Genomic DNA, 14,860 nt, shown 5'->3' with positions numbered 1-14,860 from the left:
CTGTTCTAGATCAGCCACTCTTTTTAACATAGGGGAACCCTAAAATAACTTCCAGGTCTTAAATAACCCCTTCTATATTTAATATTTTCACAGCTCACGGTACATTAGTGTGGTGGTCAAACATTGCCAGCCATTGGGAAGAATGCGGTCCAATACAGATACCCAAAAAGATCATTGGTGTCAGCAAAAATGGCCTAAAAGGTACAAATTGCTCATTCTTTAAGGAACCCCTAGCAATGTCTGGAGGTATCCTAGGGCTCAATGGAACCCTGATTAGGAAACACTATTCTAGACATTATAGTGCTATGGAATTATTGTTTCGCAATTCCCAAGAATCAGTGTATCATTGTTCCAAGACCACGTGTCCAAATGTCATTGTTATAGAGGTCCAAGAGTCAATGTATCATAGTTATAAGACCTTAAGTGTCAATGTGTCATGGCTCAGAGCCCCAATTTGTGAATGAGCCATTGTTTCAGAAGTGTAGGTGTCAAATATGTCAAATGCTCAATATACCATAGTTGTTTGAGTGTCAGTGTGTCAATCTTCTGGGGACCCAAAGATCAATGGACCAGCCAATGTGTCAAAATATCATTGTTCTAGAAGTGCAAAGACCACTAGCGATTCTTCCAAGACTGTAAGAGGAAAGCAAATTCTTCTAAACCTCAAGGGCAAATGTACCATTGGTCTGAGACTGACAGACCAGTCTTTAATCATTCTGGTACCTTTAAAGCCAGAAAGTTATAGATCCGGGACCGCAACTGTCCATATACATTTGTTTTAGAACCTTAATAGCCAGTATGCCAATCCATTAAAAAGTGGACTCCATTGTACTAGTAACACTGTTACCCTTAGACACACATGTGGCACCCCAGCTGGAGTTCCGATTCCCAGATTCTATATCTGTCAGAATACATATCATGCAGCTCAATGCACACTAACAATGGATAAATTACCCACCTATAGAATGATAGATTTTGTGAATAATTACATAAAAAGGTTTCAGTAAACCACATCATTGAAATAAAGGCGGTATTCTGGGGAATAATACTTTCAAAAACATTGCTAGAAGTCAGGTAAAGAAAGAAACAATATTCCAGCTTCTTTCACCAACAATGGTTATTTTAAAAGGTTGCACACAAAGGGACACAAATGCCACAAATCTGAGTTTGTATTCAGGTATGGAAGCTTCTACACTTATAAATGTTATATTGTTATTTTTATAATGAAATATTTCATATAAACCTTTTTTTTGTTATGAGCATGGCGGTCCTTTAATTAGCTTGTGAAAAGGACATGGTAGAAATACTTTGCCTTTACGTATGACCAGAAGCCACAATGGTGTTAATTAAACTCCTTTCCTGCAAATCATTTATGAGAACTCTGTAGAAGATGAAATGCCAGTGCAAAGAGCTTATTATTATGCAACTGATGTCTATAAGACTATATTTCATTGTAAAAATTGTCGTTTGCAAACAATTGTTAACACTTATCTGCATGTTTTGAAGTTATAATAAACTGAACTCATATATACCTATTACTTCTGGAAGATACACTGCCACAAAACCTTATCAATGTAGATCCATCACTCCAAGACCCTTCTCCTTTGCAAGAAACTGAGCTGCAGTGCTTAATTCTGGGTCTGCTTTTGAAGAAGGGCCACTTATCGATGTATCATACAAGGCAAGGGGCCAGTTCCCTCAGTATGAGCCCTCTTAATGCACACTGGGGCAGCAGTATACAAAGGGGCTGCTATTATTCTTGGGTCTTAAATGATTGCGAGAATCTACTCCTGCATAGAAAGTTATTCTAAATGCATAATTCTGCTTTTTCTCCACCAGTTTTAAATCCTCTGTGGAAAATAATTGGCCTATGTGCAATGTAAAAAATAGCCACAAAAGCATGCACTACAGGTATCCACTTTTTCTCAGGTAAGGTTTACAGGGTTTCAAAGTTAGCTATGCAGAATGTAAGATTTTTTTGGTTTATCTTTTGTTAAGGTGTTAATACTTGTTGAATAAACCTTAAAGTGTACTCAAATAAAGAAAATGTAACAGGAATAGCATATGCTCTTGAACTATGGGAAAGCGGATGGATAGATAGATAGATAGATAGATAGATAGATAGATAGATAGATAGATAGATATGATAGATATGATAGATAGGAAATCTTATGACCCAATAATAAAAAATGTACAACTATGATAGCTTTCCGACTATGACCAACATATTATGACTCTTCCACACCTACACCTTTTGTAGGTGCTATTCTCTGTGCCAATTTATTTGATAAAACTCAACAGCCCCCAAATCTAACCTTACAGCCCCGGTTATTCACAATTACATATTCAGCCCTTAAATTAAGCACCAATAATATGCAAAAGCTTGGCAGCCAACTGGATTCCACCTTTCTTAAGTTAACAGACATTTACGAAAATGAGGAACAGCCACCTGATTGGTAGCCAAGGTTTGCCGCACTTTGCACATTGTTCTTTGCTTTACGAAATAAGAAGACCAATTCCTGGCTAGGAGGAGGACCCATTGGCTGACCCCTGGACAGTTTAAGGCACAATGAGTGAGAATTTTGTTTAGCCTTAGATAAGTGAAGAAAGAGTTAAGAATTCCAGATTGCTGCAGAAAGCATTTAAAACAAGGGTGACAGATGATTGCAGTTGCTAGAAGCCTGGGGCGCCTTCTTACTGTTCCAGGCAAACAGTCAAGTAATAGAAAACTATATAAAGTTATGGGGGAAGGGGGTTGGTAAGATTCACCCCAATGACTGCATGCAGCAGTACATTTATGTGTTTGCTGCAGGTGTACATATACACATATGCCCAAGTGAGCAGAATAACAGACAATGCATAATATACAATAGAAGAAGGATGATGGAGTGAATGGAATACCATACCTCATTGTGGTAATAGGGTCTGCCTCATTCTCTGCACTGAGCTGTGCCTTTCATTCATTCTTTAATCCTTCCTGCTCTGGGAACAGAGGGCAATTCACCACTGCTCAGTGCATCCTTTGTGTGTGTTCTGTAGAGCTGCTCCTAAGGATCCCAGCAATTAAGGTACAAGATTCCCCCTTTTCCCAAATCAAATCGCAGGGTTCTGCGGAGATCCTGTTAGGCTTTGGGGGTCTTTATTCTGCAGACAAATAGAGATGGAGAGGGTCACCTCATTCGCTTGCTGCATGGAGGGAAAAGAAGAAAAAAATGGGATTCTTCTTGCATCAAGCACACCCAGACAAAGCTCAGCTCCTCTAGCATGCAGAGAAGAGGATGCTTGCATAGAGACAGAAGCAACTGCACAGTGCTTGGTCTATTCCAATCCAGCAACATAGAGGGGTGAGGTATGGCACTTGGTACATGCTGCAACGCCTCTGGGAATCCAAATGCTTTTTCTTTCACAAAGGCAGGTGGCGAAGAGGCAGCAAACCAATAATGGGCTACAGCGGACACCCATTCTCTGAAATGTTGGGAGGGAAGCTACACTTAATTGTCATTTTTGTATTATTAATATTTATATAGTGCCGACATATTACGCAGTGCTTTACAAAATCCATAGTCATGTCACTAACTGTTCTCAGAGGGTCTCACAATCTAATGGTCCTCACATAGTCATATGTAATAACTCAATTTGAGGCTAATTTTGGGGAGAAGCCAAATAACCTAACTCCATGTTTTTAGGATGAAGGAGGAAACTGCAGTGTCCAAAAGAAAACCCATGCAAAACGGTTCATGATTGAAATAATTTACAATGTTTTAAACAGGAGTGTTTGTATCCCTGTTATTGCTACAATGTAGCCCTTGGGCAGTGTTTCTCAACTAGGGTTCCTCCAGGGGTTGCAAGGGGTTCCTTAAACAATTGGTAAATCTCAGGTCAGTTTAACTCGCCTGAATGATGTTTTTGGCTACCTATAAGGATGACATTCTTCCCAGAGGCCAGCAATGTAAGAGGAATTCTTCCCAATGACTACCACACTATATACTGTGATCTGTGGATATAGGAATTATAGAATGGGTTACCCAATACCAGAAAGTTATTTAAAGGGTTCCCCCAAATGAAAAAGGTTGAGAGAGGCTGTTCTAAGGACATATTTATTTTGGTATTATGTGCAGCTGACATCTCCATGCAACTTTCTGCTTTTAGTTTTCCAAGATTTTCATTCATTTAGATTAATCTATTTCCAAACATGGCTCATTCATTTTTTGGTACACTAATCACCTTTTTGTGTGTTAGAATAAGTTTGCTATATTAGGGCAGCCTATTCATTTAAATGTTTCTGCTATTTTTGACAATGCAGTGTACAACAAGGTGTGCACACATTTAGGTGCTTAAGAGGCGATTATACCAAACAGAAGTAGCTTAATAGAGTTTTAAGGCACCTACTAGAAATTTATACAACTACATGTCCAATAAATACATAATTTATCGAATCATTAAAAAGTACAGTTCATATGTATGCAAACGTAAAGTTTAAGTCTCGTCAAAATTGCAACGCGTTTCGCAGAATCTGCTTCTTTAGGAACAGCAAGGCCAATTCATCCTAATTCATATGCAAAATCATTACCACCATAGGCTACTGAGTGAAGTCTCATGTGGAGGAAACCAAGGTGAACTCAGATGGATGGTGCTGAAGTCCACATAAAACCCAGGAAACCTTGCCAATTGGTACCTAGAATGATCCCAGAATACACCTTACCTGCAAATCCTGACAGGGTTGTAACATGCTCCAATAATATATAGAGGAGTTGCATGTCTGTTGGATAGATCTCCTATGCTATGCTGATTCTCTGTTTCTGTGCAGAGAGCAGAAGAAGCAGATTCTGCAAAACACATCAAGATTTTATGAAACCTAAATTGTATGATGTGTGCGCTTACTGTACTGTACTTTTTAAAAATTCAATAAATAATGTTTTTATGAATTTTAAAAAGAACATGTAGTTGTAAAAATATCTACTAGGCATCTTATTAGTCCATTAAGCTACTTCTGTTTGTTAAAGAGAATTAAGGAAGTGGCACCTGATATTTCACCTGTTCCCTATAAAGACACTATTTTGAGATTGAGAGGCGGCTATGCGAATCGCTATTAAAATGTCTTCATTTCTGCTAAAACGAGGCATGGTTGTATGTGCTCCTATTAGAAAAGTGATCATTCAGTTATAAATGATTGCCAGTTTATTGTACATGATGACCTTCTGAGACCACAAAATGTAAAAAGCATTAATTTTGAGCAACACAAATGTCAAACTGCAACAATAATTCAAATACACTAAACAAAAATGTCAGGGGATGTCACGATGACTCAGTGCTGACTTTTGATTGGTCTTTAGCTGCTGGAGCAGTTAAGTTGATTGGAGGTGAAGTGTGGTGAGGTGGGAAACTAATAAAAAAAGAAGATTACATCAGACATGGCAAGCGCCAGGCAGATCTGTGTTTCTAAAGCCCCTTTCACATTTAATGTTGTTATTTATGCAGTAAGGCACGAAGCATTAGAACAGACCATTTATTTTGCATCATACAGTAATATTCAGGACCCATTTTTGTTTAATTTTGTTATGTTGCACAATCATTTACATTTTTTTCCTCATTAACCTACACTGAGTACCCGATAATGACAAAATGAAAACTAAAATTTAGATCATTTTGCAAATTAAAAAAAAAAAAATGAAATATCACATTTACATAAGTATTCAAACTCATTACTTAGTACTTGGTAGCAATTACATCCTGGAGACTTTTTTGAGTGATGCAACAAGCTTTGCACACCTGGATTGGGGGATTTTCTGCCACTTTCTTTGCCAATCCTCCCAAACTCATTTGGGTTGGATGGGGGCCGTCGGTGGACAACCATTTTCAAGTCTCTCCAGACATATTTATTAGGAACCATAACTACAGCCCTTCTGATTAGGGGGCCTGGTACAGAAGTCCCACTTTATCCCTCCATTGCTGGCAGCACAGACCAAATGACAGCAGTCTATAGCCAGGGGTGTAGTGGGACGGGGACGTGTGGAAACGCCATGCACTCATTTTTTTCGTGAATGAGGCGTTTACAGAACAAGTATGCGATGCGTGCTCGCCATGCATAGCCTTCACTATCACCGCGACCCCTCTTCTTTTTACAACTACACCCCTGTCTATAGTGACAGATCAGAAATCATCTTTTGCTGATTTGAATCTGTAAACTAAAGTCACACTTGTTATTTTATTGCTGAAAACTGTTTGAAGATTACATGACTACAACATATAGTTTCAGTATACCCTAGGGTTACCTATTCCCCACTGGCAAAAAAATATTGGAGCTCCAAGAGTGACCAATCACTACTCAATGGCAATGGACTCCACTAAAATGTTTGCATCTGTCCACACTTTATGCTGTATGTAGCAACAGCACAGAATGATATACACATTTAAATAAAATCGCTCTCATAGGGATGCTTAGCTTACCTACACAAGGTCCTTTCAACCATTTTCCACCATTGTACACAAGGTACAGGGAAAATAAAGTACGCATTAGAACAGTTAAAGTTTTTTGATGTATGAAGAGCAGAGATGAGCTTCTAATTGCTAAGTAAACAAACCAGGAAACTCTCAAAGACAAATAAATTGAATGTAGGACCGATGTACAGTTCTGTGGCTGACCAGGATATGACCCACCCATGCTCAGCTGCTACCAATATTATGCTACTGTGAAAAAGAACTGTGATTTTTATAGGAATGGCATTACTTTGTGACATGTTTTATATCACTATGAGAACTTAATCCCAAACAATCCTTTATACCTACCCCCAGCACCATCCATGCTCTACCATTGGTTTCAGGAATGATCATTTCTAACAATATTAGTAACCATGTGACCAGCAACTTTATAAAATACTTGACCTTCGTTACCACTGCCAATATTCCTTTAATTTCTATAGAAAATCAAATTTGGTAAAAACTTGTTCAACTTAAAAGCTTGAACCTGCAGCCTGGACAATTGTAATAAGAAAGGCTAATGTAAGGTTAATGTTTCATCATTGTCTGGCTGTTCTCTGCTATTTCTTGTGAATTGCTTACAGCAACCAGATTCTCTTAGAGCAGAGATGTCATGAGGAAATTATAATGCACCAGTTCTGCAGCCCTGGAAACGACCAGAAGTCCACTGAAAGGTTGCTGCCTTCAGATTTGTGAATGCAGTCAATAAGTAAGACTCCTAGGTATTAGAATTAATGGCAAAACCTCAACCCAACCTCAACCCAAAGGTGGGAAAATAGGTTGTAAAAAACAAACAAACAAAAAACAACACATACAGACTTCACTATAGTATAAGGGTTTGGAAACTGCTGGGGAGGGATGGATGGGACTTTTATTGCTTTCTATGATCCTACTGCCACTGTAGGGTAGTTGGAATGGTTTCTTTTGGTTGGCCGTGATTCGGGAGAAGGGAAAAACAATCCTAACCTAAGGATTGAAAGAAGCACAGCTGATCATATTTGGCTGATCATCAGAAAGCAATTTTTTATGTCCTTGTCTTCCCATATGGCCAAAATGAACACTGAAAATGACCTTAATTTCCCATAGGCTGTATTAAGAAGAATGGCTGTCACGGTAAAGTGAATATCAGGGGACGGGTGCATTGTTTGGGGAGTTGGATCATTTGTTTTCCACAATGGGATTATGTCACACTTACCTCCTCCTTGAAAAAACAACGGCATTTCTCTCCTGCGTATGCAGCTCTGACCTTGGGTGCACCTGCTCTTCTGGGTTTAATCAGTATCACCCCTTCTGCCAGCCAATCAGGAGATAGCCTGCTTATTGCCCTTGGCTATTTAGCTAGCTTAGACACATCACTTAGTGTTCAAGGAACATGTCTTCACCAATGCGGACTCCCCGAGTTCTGCTCTGCACCTGTCTGTTAAATAAGCGTTTACCCAATCCAGCTCTTGTGTTAACCCCGTGTTGCTCAGTCTGTTGTTTCTCTGCCTGTTCCATTGTATCTTCACTGACCCCAATGTCTCCCGTGCCTCCTGTGTCTTCACTGTCCCTTTGTCACCAGTGTCTTTTTCCTGCATTTCTGGTTCCTGACCCCTGGCTTTGTTCCTAACCTCCCTTGTCTACTGCCTCCCTTGACCCCAACCTTCTTAGAATATTTTCCCGCTTGCTTGTTTAGTACTGCACATTGTCCTACCTACCCTGGTGTGCCCAAGGAGCACAACCTGGCAGCAGCCTGCTGTGCAACAACCTCACCACTTGAGGCTCTGGAGAAGACCAGGCTGCTACTTGGGTTCTGCACCTTGGTCTTTCTCAAGGCTCACGCCACTATTGTGCAAGCCTTAGCACCCCCTAGGGGCTCCATCTCTCAAAGCATGCAAGATTCCTTAACAAATAGTCAGCCTACTCTTTGCACAGACTTTTTTATTTTTATACTTGCAGCTGTTTTTTTTTTCCTCAAAGTTTGAGTAGCTATCAGGTGAAGGGTGCATTGTTCTGGGGGTTGGATCACCTGTTTTTCCCCAATGCAATTCCTTAACGAATGGTCAGCCTACTCTATGTACGGACTTTATTATTTGTATACTGGCAGTTGGTGTTTTTTCCTCCCAGCCTTATGTAGCATTAGCAATATAGTTATTAAATGTCACAGGTAAGGTTCCCATCCTGCACTGGAAGTAACTCCCAAAAGCAGTGTTGGTTGGTATGTAAAATGGCAAAGTAAATATGTCTCTTTCAGTGCTATGGCATTGAACGAAGGCTCATTTATCATAATGGACAAACGAACCAGCTATTAAAATAGGATTCACCATTTATTCATCTAGTAGAGAACAAAAAACAAAAAAGTAAAATCAGATTTGTGATGCTGTCAATACAGACAGTTCTTTCAGACACATTAATAACTGAATAATGGCTGCCGAATTGCCTTTTGTTACACTGATTTAACTTCTTATCGGCTGCTCTAAAATACAGGTTAATGCTTTGAAATGGCTTTGCCGTTGAATGAAGGCATTAATAAGCTTTAGGGCTTAGGCAGTAAAACAAAAGTGCAATATACAAAATGCAGTCACTCCAAGCACCCAATTGGAAGTTATTACTTAACAGCCTTATTGAATAACCTGTTTTTAGTAATAAAGGCAGACACCAAAACCAAGATAAAAAGAACATTTCACTAGCCAATGCCAGGATAACATCTAGCATAGTGACAAAATATTTCAGAACTAAGGTTTCAGGTTCAAATCTGGATGGGTAAATCATTCACATCTTCTTTTGCATCTTCTTCACACGCACTCTGGTTTCCTCCCACATTCCAAAACATATTAATAGGTAATTGTTTCTCCACCCCCTTTATTGGAGAATGGTAATGACATGTCTATACCGAATATTTTTAAGCTGGGTGGGAAGAAGCTGTAAGTGGGTGGTGGCCCTGGTATTAAGACCCAACTTTTCACTAATTATACAAAAACAGCTGAGTGGTTACAGAAAAGTGCCAGGTGGTGCACCCATCTAAAAGGGGTTGGGGAGAACACTGCTGTATGGACCTTAAATTGGGAACTCTTCTGAAAGACAAATAATGACATGATTGCAGACTCTGAAAAAGCATTACATAATATGCAGACGCTATTTAAGAACAATATTAAATTATTATGCCAGTGTTAGTTAAAGTGCAGCGTTATTTAGTGTTGAAACTAAATGAAAAGCTTTGAACTGAATCAGAAATGACATAAGTGTCCTAGAACCTACAATCAAAATTCAAGCAACCTTAAAAACATAACTTCTCACTCTTCTTACTCCGATAACCGGCAATTCCTTTCTTCCTTGCTCGGTTTGTAATAAACTTACACATGTGCATGATCTATTTTACATCCACATCTTTTACCTTCTTTGGTCTCAATGAAAAATATTTGACACACTTTGACACTGTTTACTGCCACATGCTTCTAGTTAAGCAACACAGGTCTGGTAACAAACATGGAAGTAGAATTCTTTCATCAGAGCAATGTTTCTTCGAACTCAAATCTCATTTACTGTCCACTCTCTCCATATTTATTCTCCCACTCACCTCTAGATTGCTGTACTTTGCCAACCTCCTTGTCCATTAACTACTTTGCATGGTTGGATTTACCATTTTCTATCTACAGACATCCCTCCAATAATTTTAGTTGGTTTCAACAATTGTCACTAACATCTCCGCTACCTCCTTATTCAACCTATCCCAATGGTCCTCAGAAAATTCTCAAAGTGACTAACACATACTTGACCTGATCTTTACTCTCGTCTGATCCCTATCGAATTGTTCTAACTCTGCTTTGCTCTGTTCTCAAATTCAATCTCATTTCACCCCTTTGGGTCACAACCCCAGCTCCAAGGCACACATGGACATTCCAAGTATTGCATAATTTTAAACCTAATCATTATCTGGACTCCACAACAACCAGCCACTATGCCCTCCTTTTCTGACCCTGAGCTAGCAGCTATAGGGGTATATACATTACTCGGGTACTCGGTTGCTGCCTCCACCACTCATCGTCTTCAATCTCCTCAATTTACCACATCCTGCTTGGCGCACTGCATGACTCTGTATAATGTGCATCACCATTTTTTGTACCATGTGTTTGTATGTATACATTGGGCCTGTTTAAATAAAGCTTTCCAAGACTAGAAAAGATAGACTACTATGGGAGCATCTGTGTGATCCAGCAATCCTGGAATCGATGTTTTCAATCCTGAACCAGATCTATTCCAGATTTGCTGGATCAATTGGGTACTCTCATGACAGTGTACCTTCTCCAGTCTTGGAGAGCTTTAGTGAATCAGGGCCATTGTATAAAATAATTTAAATGTTAAGTAGAAAATAAGATGCAGGTGCTATATACAGTAATACCTAGAAATTTGCGGGGGTTACATTCCTAGACACCTCCACAAATTTTGAAAATGTGCAAATTTTGGATGCCACCTTGTGAGAAACTAAACTCTTAGAAATAAAATGACCATACCTTCACTAATGACCCGTTTTCTTTTAACAACTTAAAAAATTGTTTCGGTCTTTTTTTTTATGCTTTCATGAATCAGCTGATTTGGATACAATTTAGTCTCGAATTTTAAGTGTTAGGTTCCAAGGAAAAAATACACAAATTGGTGAAGCCGCAGATTCGGAAGCGTGGATTTTCGGGGTATTTCTGTAAATCAATAATAATAATAGGCTTCCCTAACAGCCACAGCACTCAAACTGTCAAAATTGCAAAATTTCTGCCTTCTTATTAAGTAATATGCATTTTGTTATGAAAATATGATGAAAAATAAATTTCGCTCACCAGTATTGATCAGTCATAGTGCTTCCCTAATAGATTCCCTTGTAGATAATCAATTACTGCCATCGAAAAACAGACTCTCCACTAGGGAATGTTTCAGTGAATGTCAGATCCACTGCTTTATCAATAGATTCCTTTGTGTGCTAATAAGTGAAGCAGTCATTGCATGCCTGCTAGCTGTGAAGAATCTAAGAAAACATCATCAAAAATTAAAATTTGATTCAGAAGAAAATAATAATCTGACTTTCAGCTCTGTGCAGACTTCTGAGAAAGGCGGTGGACCAGTTTCATGAATAGTAAAGGAAGTTCAACTGGTTTTAGTGTGTTTGCATGAGACTGTAAGGTTCAATAGTACAACAATTGGTTAAAAAAATGACCAAGCTCTGTAGAATATACGGGAGCTATCACCGACTGGAAATCAATGAACCATTGTATGAAAAAACAGACTGATAACATTTACACAAAGTTATATAAGCAAAGCCAAGATTTTCAGCCACAGTTACATCATTGCTTCAAGTCTCCAGTGGCCCCTGTCCAATTGTCTGCACTAGGTGTTAGATTAGCAATCACTCCAACATTGTAGGAAATATGGGCTTTTTTAAGCCCTTCTTAGACAGCTGATTCTGTCCCAGCACATATTCTCTTTGACAAAAATGACTGAAACAGCGTTAATTGACCAAGAACTAGCATACCAAGCAATCTGTAACGATCTGGGGTTTGAAAACCACTTAGCTGTGAAATGTCAGGTGGCTCAGCAGTAAATTAGTCATTTGAACTAGTTAAAAAGCACACATAATCCGAGGGACTCATACAGCTGCCATTTGCCACATTTTAATTCACAAAAAACTCTAGATACAAGCTTACACTTTTATGATCAAATTAATGGGCAGCTTCATAAACTGGCTGCAAAAGATTAGAACTTCTTTTGGGTTTTCTTTGCTGTTCCCACAGCCATCGGGAGGACATTCTTTTAACAAAAAGGGAATAGTCAGTAATAGAACATTTTGTAAAGTATGGCTTTGGTCCCCATTGAGGAGATTTACTCACTTGTTGTGTGGTTATATTGCTAAGATGTTAGGTGAAAAGACATCAATAACAGCATAAATCTGGTCAACGTTTTTCCACTTTTTGCACCCTAACCAGGAAAAAAATATATTTTGTCTGGAGCCAGGTTCCATATTTTGTTAAGCCAATGATCGCTCCAGCAGGAAGGCAAACATGGACATGCCAAGACCTTCATCATTTTTACCCTTAATGACTCCCTGGTCCCCTACAACTACAATATTATTTTGGCTGTAGTCTAGCTTCATGTTTTGTTAGGCCAGTGGTCCTAGACCATTGATGTGAACATGATGGTCATTCCATAGGGGTGTCCTCTGTTCCACAAGAAATCATGGAGCATTGAGGCAAGAGGAAGGTAAATTCTCAGAGTTAAAATATATTTTCTGAAGAAATATTGGATCTAGTCTTCTTTTGTTGGCTAGACATGATTAAAACCTGGGCACCGATCATGTGAATTTTGGAACTGTTTGTAAATGTTTATAAATGCTTCCATTTAAATCATCAAGCCTTTATTGTTTTCCCACTCTCTGACCACAATGTTCTCAAATTCCATCTCATTTCACCCCTTCCGGTTACCCCAGCTCAATGGCAAAGATGGACATGCTAAGACTTCCATCATTTTTACTTAATTACGCTCTGGTCCACTTTAACTGCAAAATATACTGTATTTTGGCTGGAGTTGGGCTTTATGTTTTGTTAGGCCAATGGCCAATGGTCATTGTTGTTACCATGATGGTCATTCCATAAGGAAGCCCTCTGTTTCACAATAAGTCATTGAGAATTGGGCATTGGGTATTGGGAAGAGAGTTCTCAATGTTAAAATACCTCTCATAGTTCTAGCCTACTTTTGTTGGTTAAACATTTGATTACCACCTGGGCACCATTCATGTGACCTCTAGTGAACAGGCTTGGGGAATCTTGTTATGACTGGAGATTTAAAAGTTCTTGAGTAAAAATGGATCCTCACCACAAAACACATAATCAATGCTTTTGCATGAGACACACAACCTGCTAAGCCAGCAAAACGGGAACCATGCACCAAAAAATTAAACGGAATGTTACACCGCCCTAAAATATAATTGGCTACTTTTTTTTGCATTATTTGATTTATTACTCCACGATAGTGGAATTTGCCTAAAGTACTTTCCCATAAATCTAAGTTCAACAAATCCACAAATCACTCACGTCTGAAACTAAAACAAATGTAAGATCAATATTAAGTATACTGCACATTAATTATAATACCTGATTTTAGTGTGAAAGTTTAAACACCAATCTGCCAGTTCTCTGTATCTAACCTAGAAAATCCTGACAGAAAAATATTTCCCTGGCCACTCTATTTGCTCCTCCAATGCCCTACTAATGATTTCCTCACTTACAACCTCCTCACATGCACGGCTCAGATGCAAGACTTTTCTAGAGCTGCCCCGACTCTCTGGAATGGTCTTCCTCGTCCTATTCAGTTTGCTTTCCCTTTCTGCTCATTTAAAAAAGCACTCAAAATCTTTTAAATCTTTTTTTTCTTAAAACCCTCACCACTTACCCACCATTCCATATCCCCCTCCTATTGTGTGATACATCCCCCACCTCGTAGATTGTAAGCTCTCCGGGGCAGGGATTTACTTTATGTACAGCGCTGTGTAATATGTTGGTGCTATACAAATGTTTATTAATAAAAATAGGGATCTATGTATGGGGGAATAGATATTTCTCGTGCAGTAACCCACAGCAGCCAGTCAGAATTTTTCTGTCTTTATTTCTTCGAAGCATTTAAAGTGTATCTATACCAGTTTATGCTGGAAAGGATTCAACCCCTGTTAAGTTTTGCTGTAGTTGGAGGCTTTTTTGGAGATATTCCTTCTCTTCCTTTGAGGTTGCCCCAATAAGAAAGGAATAATGGCAAAGTAAGTTAGAAGAAATATTTCCAATGCAGTCCCAGTACAACCTGGCAGGGGTTCCAACATTTACCCATTTAATCCAAAACTAGGAAAAAATATTTGAGTAGACTTAAAAACCTGTAGACTTCAAAGTGATGGGACTGGCAAATGGGGTGGAAAAAAATGAAACAGGATGAGCTTGTTATAATGTAGAGTAGACTGGAGAAGGACTACCGTAAGGAAGGGACAGAGGTGCTACAAGGTGGATGTGATTAAAGCTGTAACATCTGTAAAAAAAGGGACCCATGGTAGAGAGATGGAGACGGCGTACAGACCCTACAATTGTGTGCAAAGAATCAGCATGCACGTAATGATTACCCCTAAGCTCCAAGCAAAGGGAGTTCACATATTTGATGTATTCTTAACGGTGAATGAAAAAGTAGATAGAGATTAAAGATGTTGAATCAGGAAGTTTATGTTTCATGGTTTTATAGACAGGCCTAATTAGTAAGGGGTCATGTACACAGTATAAATTTCGAACCAAAAAATACAAGGCTGCAACAAAGTAGAATGATTCACCCCAACCAGCTTAAATGCTAATATTTTCATGTTCAACTAGAATATACCTTACTGATGATT

General features: G+C 38.9%; 1 protein-coding gene across 2 annotated transcripts in view; it reads right to left on the bottom strand.

The window, feature by feature from the left end:
• Positions 1-3,359, bottom strand: part of B3GAT1 (beta-1,3-glucuronyltransferase 1) — a 45,646-nt gene extending 42,287 nt beyond the window's left edge. Inside the window, exon 1 of one of the 2 annotated variants that reach the window (XM_072426061.1) lies at positions 2,907-3,359. The gene's annotated coding sequence lies outside the window, so the exon portion shown is untranslated. The remainder of the gene's footprint in view (positions 1-2,906) is intronic. The other variant, XM_072426062.1, reaches the window with a different exon arrangement.
• Between the last annotated feature and the right edge of the window lie 11,501 nt (positions 3,360-14,860).

This window comes from Pyxicephalus adspersus, chromosome 11 (genome assembly GCF_032062135.1).
Source record: "Pyxicephalus adspersus chromosome 11, UCB_Pads_2.0, whole genome shotgun sequence".
Lineage (NCBI taxonomy): Eukaryota > Metazoa > Chordata > Amphibia > Anura > Pyxicephalidae > Pyxicephalus > Pyxicephalus adspersus.
The sequence above is the reverse complement of the archived record's forward strand: the minus strand, read 5'-3'. Positions and strand labels throughout refer to the sequence as shown.